Source organism: Meleagris gallopavo, chromosome 9 (assembly GCF_000146605.3).
Source record: "Meleagris gallopavo isolate NT-WF06-2002-E0010 breed Aviagen turkey brand Nicholas breeding stock chromosome 9, Turkey_5.1, whole genome shotgun sequence".
Classification (NCBI taxonomy): Eukaryota; Metazoa; Chordata; class Aves; order Galliformes; family Phasianidae; genus Meleagris; species Meleagris gallopavo.
The window spans coordinates 1,322,252-1,330,354 of record NC_015019.2 but is presented as its reverse complement, the minus strand read 5'-3'; the positions used below and the strand labels follow the sequence as shown (position 1 = coordinate 1,330,354).

The window sequence follows — 8,103 nt, the reverse complement described above, 5'->3', positions numbered from 1 at the left end:
CCACGTGTGCACGCCAGGCTCCTGCAGCATCTTCGTGGCTCTCCCCGGGCAGATCGTCACGTGGATGGTTTTGTTTCCCTGCATCCAGGATGGGCTTTTGGGTGATGTTCTCAGGTGCCGTGATGGTCAGGGGGGATGTCTGGTGCATCCCTGTGGGTTGGGGCTGCAGGGGTTGGCTTTCTGGAGACCACAAGAGGCAGGTGGGATCTGAGTGTTGTTTTATGGGGAGGGCTCTGCTTTTGACCAACATTTGGCAGCTTGCCTGGGTCTGTGGTCCCCATCCCTCTGGCCCACCTCTTGTTTTATTGGAGGTCCCATTTCACCAGGGAGACCCCAAATGAGTGTTTCCTGGGAGTTGGGTGAGGTGCTTCATGCCCCTGGCACAGATGCTTCTCTGTTGGCTTTGCGTCCGCTGTCCCTGCAGACAGAATGCAGCTCCCGTGCTGCGCAGAGGTGCTCAAAGGCCATCTCTGTGCTTTCTGATCCAAAAGCTCAATTTCAGACCCCAGAATCTTGGCACTCACTTTGTTCCCTGCCGTGGTGAAGCCATCCTGTTTGCTCTGTGGCAAAAGAGCCCTGGTACCCCAGTGAGCTGCCACCAGTGCTCCCAGTACCCAAGCACCAAGCTGGGACCAATGAGGCCATGGGGCAGAGTGGCAGCATGGGATGTGCTGATGCACAAGCTTTGGTCCATGGTGTCCTTTTTTCCCTCTGATCTTACCTTGGTGGCATCACACGTTGACCAAAGCTGAGACTGCCCAGCTCCGCCCGTCCTTTCCTTGCCTTTTCTGTTTTTGTTGTTGCAACGGGGAGAGACCCTTGGACATTGCTGATAGGAAACTACCTCAAAGCCCAGCCCTAGAGGGGTGGGTGGCCGGCTCAGACAGCACGACAGCACCTGCAGGCTCATCCCACAGCAGGGAGGGGGCACAGGGGCTGAGTGAGGAGTCCCCACCAGTGAGCCACCCTGGGGAACACTTGTCATTAAGGGAGGCAGGGACTGCATGGACACATTTGAGAGCACGGGGTGGGGAAGCAGCAGGGTCAGACCTGCCAGCCCCACAGCTAAGCACACGAACACAATTCACTTTACAAGGCTGAGCTGCCGTTTTTGGTTGGATGTTTTGTTCCTAAAGCCCTGTGGGTCTTTTCCCTGTGTGCTGCTCGCGCTGCGCCAACCTCCAGCAAATGGCCAAGAACTGGAGATGGATTTCAGCTTCTGCAATCCGGGGCCAAGCATTCTGCTGGCACCGGCACCGCTTATTGCCAGAGGACTCAGCGCATCCAGTAAAGCACACGAGCCATTTCCGTGACGTTTGCACCTGATGAAATTGCACTAATCGCTGCGGGATCCCCGCGCGTCTCCTTCCCATGGCATCTGGGTCAACCACGTTGTCTTCTCCTGGTTGAGGAAAAGCAAAACCCAGCACTGCCAGGGAATGGGAGCTGTAGCCCCTCCCTGCTCCTCACCCCGCTGCAGCCTGTGCCCCCCAGCCCACGTCCCACTGACAAAACCCGACCGGTGTGTGATGGCACATGGGCAGTTGTAGCCCATCTGGGCTCTGCGCCCACGGCTATGAATGAGCACGTTTCCCACGGGTAGGTTATGAATGAGCACGTTTCCCACGGGTAGCGGGGTTGGGGTCCCATGGGACTGAGGGTGCTGCCAGCCCCGTTCCTCCCTGTGACCCCACTGTACAGACTGGGGACGTGGGAAAACCCTGTCTGCCATGTTCTCTTCCACATGTAACATACTTGTTTCGGTTTTGTTTTGGGGGAGGGTTGCTTTTCCTTCTTATGTTTTCTTCCTTTTTTGGGGGGGGCAGGAGGGAGGGGGGCAAATTCTTTGTTAATGTGTATATATATATATAAATATAATATAATATATATACGTTACTGAATGTGTCTGTGTGGCAGAGATTGTGCGGCGTGTGGGCATCCGTGATGCACTAAGTGCTCCTTTTGGCCATCCCCAACCCTCTGACAACGCAGTCTGCAGACCTGCGGGTTCCTGGGCCACGGGCACAGCAAGGAACCAGGCATGAAGACGGAAAGGGCTTTGCCCATCATTAAGGTTGGAAAAGACCTCTAAGATCATCTATCATCACCTCATCAGCCCATCTGCGTTCTGAGCATTGTGAGCCAGGATGGGACCGAGGAGCTTGGCACAGCCCCATGAGCATCACACGCTCCATGGGGCCGCTCAGCTGGTGGTGCTGGGGGTGTTTGCTCTCCTTGGGGACAATGCCATGTGTCCCATGCATCCTACAAACCACATTTCTCATCCTGGGGTGCTGCCCAGGCTTGAGAGCTCCTGGGGCGGCAGGACGTGTGGGATGCTGGAGCCCCATCCCCAAAAGCCCATCCATAGGGACATTTTGAAACGGGGGAAAGGTGCAGTGACATTTCCCACTGATCCCAGCCCAGGGGATGTGAAGGCACTCGAGCTGACAGCCGACAGAGAAAGCCTTTGTGGAGCAGAAGTGCCTAAAATATTCATGAAGGGGAAAACATATGGTGCAAACCAACGCTGTAAAATTAAATATTTCTTACTTTATTCCTTTGCTCCAGGCTTTTTCACATTAAACATTCAGTGCCAGCACATGGAAACTGACCTCAAGATTGAGGAGCTGCTTTCGTTGTGGGGCCAATCTGCAGTGTGTGCAGAAGCTCAGACCAGTTTAAATACAGGAGTGACCGTGCAGGGGTGGGTTTAGCTGGGCAGAATGTACAGCACTGTGGGGCTTCAACGATGACAAAGCTGTGCCCTTGCAATGCTGCAGGTGGGGTTTCCAAACAGCCTCCATAGGAAATGAACCTAACGCTGCTTTCCTGAGCATCCCCTGGAGCTGTGCTCCTGACATCAGCAGGGCTGGAGAGAAGCTTCAGCTCCTGAAAAAATAACCCTTCCTTCATATTTAATGGCTCCTCAGCCTTTCAAGTTCAAGCGAGTGCTTTGCAGCCATCTGGGAGGTTCCAGCGGGTGAAATCTTCAGTGCATCTTCAGTCCTCCTTCTGGATGGGTAATTCCAAAGGAAGGGTGATGCTGTGCTGGGAGCTGGGATGCTGTGGGCCTGGGGACACAGTTCAGCCTTTGGGGGACCTCCATGAGGCACCTGAAGCAAGAGGGAGAGGAGGAAAACTGAACCTGGGCCACTGCAGCCTGGCAGTACCCCTGCTGGAAGATTGATCCCACTGAAACGCTGGGTTTGGAGCCCACAGGTACACAGCAAGGATGGGATACGTGCTGCACGTATCAAATGCTTCCAGCCATCCCCCAGAAAAGGCATTTTTCTAATGGCAAAGGCAACACATGCATAAGGAATATGAGTGGGTTTTCCATTTGCCCCCACATTTCCCAGATTTCCTTCTAGACTCTACCCAGTCAGACATAATGCGAGTTTTCTCTTTTTCTCTCTTCCTCTATTATTTTTTTGCGTGGTTCTAAGACAAACCCTCACACGGGTGCAGAACACCTGAGGTGAATGCCAGTCCCACTGGAGGTAATGCTGCAGTCACCCATTGCCACCATTGCATGGCTCCACGGTCCCATACCCACGGAGGGTATCTCTTCCCCAGTAGGGAAACTGTTCCCTTCAGCAGTGACGATTCCTCCCTGTGTTAATAACAGAAGCGTGGCATAGGATGGCCAGAACACACCGCCCCATCACCCTGGGGAGCAGATCCCAGCGGTGGGGCCATTCCCAGCAACGAGCAGGGCATGGCCCCGTGCTCCCCTCCTCATCTCTGCAGGGCAGATGATGCTCTGCCCACCAAGCAGCTGTAATTGCTGCCTTTATTCCCATCCAGCAGCTGCTGCTACGCAGAGCAGGAAGGAGATTTTTCTCCCTCCTTGCTCTCTTTGAAGCCTTTCTCCATTAACCTCCGGTTTCTAGGAAACAATATCTCTCGTGGATGGGCACCTGCGAAAGTCAATTTAAAACCATTACTGACGTGGCAGGTTGCTTCATAGAAAGAAAAAAGATTTTGCTGAGCAGATGAAATCGGCTTCGCCGCTGCTTTCCAGGAATCTGCTTTGAAACACACAAGGCTTCCATGTCACAAGCACAACAAATCGGGCTGGAAATTGCTTCCTCAGCCAGCCAGGAGTTCGTGAAATAGGAGATGCAAAAAAGCTCCATCACCAGCATCCCCCCACAGGGAAGCTGCAAAGCACAGAGACAGCACAAATTATTATTTTTATATGGTTTGTGACATCAAAAGGCTGCCTCATCTGCGGAGGTTCGCTAATGACAGCCATTGCACGGGGATGGGATAATCCTGCTTGGGAATAAAAAGCTGCAGTCCCTCAAACCACGGATGAAATTCCTTTAACCGATGAATTAACTCCTAGATGGGGGAAGAAAATAGTACAGTGTGAAACGTGGTTTTAAAAGTGGTTGGAATGGAAAATTACGCCTCGGAGCAGCTGATTGACTGCACGGGGTTAATGATTGGCGGTGTCGGAACTGGCCCCAAATCAGTCCTCCTTAGTAGAACTGTAATTGGGATTTCAAACACTCGTTTGAAGTAGCAGCCCTAAAATGGTCGTCTCTTGACCCATGAGCCATGTGAGATCACCACGGCCCTGCACGGTACAGAAGTCATCCCTTAGCCTGGCTGCGCAATGACGGACAGCACAGAGTGAAGGTGTGAGAGCAGGCAGCCCCTCGCAGAGGTGTTTCTGGGTGACAGAGGGCTGAAATGGGGCTGACAAAGATCAACACCTGAAGTCTGTGGTGTCCGGGAAGTGGGTGCAGGGAAGTGGTGGGGCACACAGACCCTGTGTCCTCTGCTCGGGGCAACCCCAACCAGCAGGATTGCTGCGCAGCATCACAACGGATGGCTCTGCACAGATGTCCTCATTCCTCTTGCATCCCCAGGGCAGCACCAACAAAATGCTGAATGCACCCCAAAATCCATGAGCAGTGACACCAGCAGAGCAGGACACGCAGAGGCACTTCCAATCCCAACCGGAGCCACCAGTGCCGGTCTCCTGGGCACGCAACAAGGCTGGGAAACCACAAGTGAGCCCAGTTCTCCATGGCAACGAGGAAGATCTGGGTCAGATGAAGGCTGGGAGGGGGCATGAGCTCCCTGGAGCTTTAGAAGCAGCCAGAAAGTCACAGCCGGCCCAGGGATGGGGCTGGGAGCAGGGACATGGCCCACGGCCATCCAGGTGCACTTGCAGCCAGTCTGTGCTCTTTGCTCTGCAGCATCAGTGCAGCTTTAACAGGTGAATTAAGCACCAGCTGTAAGGTTTGAGAGCAGTGCAAAAATTGCCTCTGTGAATTCACCAGCATTACATGTAGGCATCACCACTTTTTGGTGGGTTCCGTGTTTCAGGTGACATTTGGGTTCCAGTGTGTATGGGAATGGCTAAGGCAATGCCTGAGCCGGTGGCTGAGCACCTGAGGAAGGAACACAGCCAGCCCTGGGAGCACAGGTGGAAGCCATTCACCTACGTGAACCACATTTCACCCCTCCCTAAGTCTTATTTAAGGGCTGGCTGCCCCAGGGGAAGGTTCTCACATGGAGATCCCTCCTTATGGAGCATTTGGTGAGCCATGGTCCTCGGGGCAGGTAAGCTAATCTTTCTTTCTTTAACTGGATTGTGGCTATCTCCCTTTATTGGGTAATTTAGGACTGGTTATCTGCCACTGCCTTTCCCTACGTGATGCCTTTAAGTACCTGTTCTGTGGCATCACTTGTTGGATCTTTGTCCTTAAGTTGTCATTAGAAGTCCTTTGTTCTGTTCCTCGCTGTCTCCATATGTGACTTTGAGACAAACAACTTCTGTTGGCTGGGGCGCATCAGATGTCTCTTAGATTGTTATGGGGAACAGCTCTATCATGGAATCATATAATATCCTGAGTTGGAAGGGACTCACAAGGACCACTGAGTCCAACTCCTGGCTCCACACAGGACCACCCAAAATTCAAACCCAGTGCCTTGAACTCCAGAAGCCTTGGGGCCGTGATCATTGTGTGGCTCCCCAGTGAGGTGGAACCTTCTGGTCTGCAAGCAGTGAGGACAAAGTAAGCAGATCCTCCTATGCATGCATTGATTCCCAGTGCTGCCTTAGCTCAGGAAGCCTTGGAAACAAAGGTGAAAAGAAGGGAGCCTTTACCGTGTTGTGTCTGCTCCGTGACCCTTTGGACAGGTTCTTGGCCAATGCAGCAACCTCCATCCCAAAGCAGGTGGAGGGAACAGCTTCTTGGTCATCCTGAAATCCCGCTTCTTGGGTCACACAGTTTGACCCAAGAGATGCCAAGCCATAGACCAGAGCGACCAGCAACAAAGGTGATGAAGGAATTTGTAATTAAATTGCCATTAGATGGATAACAGATTGTCTGACAGCTGACAGTGAGTGAAAGCGCTCCATCCTGTCATGTTTTATCAGCATGAAAACCATTTGCAAGTGCTCTAATTACATTCCTAATTGCCAATGTGATTAGGGACCTGCAGCTGTTCATTAAACGTGTGTCACCCTCAGCCAGCAATCTGCAGGAGAGAATATTTAATTAATTGAATAGCACACCGGATGAAAGCTGGAGGTGGACAACCTGGGAGCTGGGTGAGGAGCACAGGAACCTAGCACCAAAAAGAGCTGGTGTGGCAGGCTGTCTTACACCAACAGTGCTGCTGCTGTGCCCCAGACATGCCCCAGAGAATCAGAAAGCCATGTAACAGGTCAGAAATGAACAGGCGTTAGCAAGGAACAGGGCATTCCCCTTCCAATTTACCTACTGCTTTTGGATACTTGCTCCCTTGGTGCCTCCACGTTTGGCAATGCTGGTGTGAGAGCCTCGAGCACATCAGAAAAAGTTTTAGGAGGCATCAGCTTTTCCATTTCCATTTAGTGAGTGTCCGTAGTGATATTTTCTTAAGAACTAATTCTGTGTTTTGTGGATTTTTCTATGAGTTTAAAGGGCAAGGTCAACTGCATTTGTTTTACCGTTTCATTCCAATGGCAGGATGTAGAGTAGCCCAGGTTAAGAGGGGCCACAAAAAACTTTTTATGGGGAAAAAGATCCTGCAACCTCCGCCATATCTTAAGAAGGAGATCTGAGCAGATGAAGACTGAATGAAAAGTTGGGTTCCTGGAAAGGCAGTGTAAGAAGTCCTAGTGCCATCATCCAAGAACATCTAGGTGGGCCTAGAGAGGGACTGGAGAGTGAGGACAGCTCAGCCCATGCTAAGGAAGCCTTGGGTGAAGCTTGCTGTCCTCAAATTGCCTCTCTGCCCAGCCCTGCAGTTCTGCTGTAGTGTCAGTTATTCCTCCTTGCATCACATGGCACTGTCCTTTTTTTTTCCTCTGAGGGCAGCACTCTGCCCTTGCATTACCAACTTTTCTCTTGATTTCAGACCACGTTCAGTGCATTGAGATGATTCCAAATGCTCACTTCTCCCACCTGCATCACTCCCCACCGCTGTTCCCTGACAAAGAGCCACTGGGCCAAGCCCCATCCAACCCTGAGCATCAATGGGGTGAAAGCCATCAGTGCCTGTGGAAATCTGGATCATGAGGGCAGCCACTCTCTGGGCTACTACTGGCCCAAAGTTCTCCACCTCTGCCTGTTTTCAAAGACTTTCACAAGCAATGGAACCTGGCCCTGTAGCAGACCTGTACCTGGTGGATGTGCATCGCTACTGGCTTTCATGTCCTTGCTCTTTTCCAGCTGTAATCATTCTCAGATTCTATGAGCTGAACATGGAAGATTTAAGGTGTTGGGCCATAGGAGACCCTGCTCTCCTCTTTGCTGCAGTCCCAGGTTTTTCCTGCCAGAAGACTTTCTCTCTCCCACATCCAGCAGGCTCAGCCTTCTTTGCCCTCCCCAGAGCCTCAGTGAAGACATCTCTATGGAGATGCTCCTCTGGGGCAGCCAGCCAGCTGTGGAGCAAGATGGGAATATCTTGGGTGTCTTGGTTGAATTTGCATGCTCTTATTGCCAAGCTTGACAAAGAGCAAGGGCAGCCCTAAACCTGTCAAATCACAGTGAGAATGTAGGGCAGTGAAAGGCAAGTGGCTCTTGAAGTGCTCGGACCTTCCTTGTCCTTGTGCCTCTAGGGAACCACCTCTTCTCCAGCACCTCTTTGGAG

General features: G+C 52.1%; 1 long non-coding RNA gene across 1 annotated transcript; it reads left to right on the top strand.

Moving 5' to 3' along the window:
* Positions 1-5,515: 5,515 nt before the first annotated feature.
* Positions 5,516-8,103, top strand: LOC109369013. The gene is made up of 2 exons (XR_002117576.1): positions 5,516-5,583; positions 7,369-8,103. It is a non-coding gene; the product is annotated as an uncharacterized LOC109369013 (long non-coding RNA).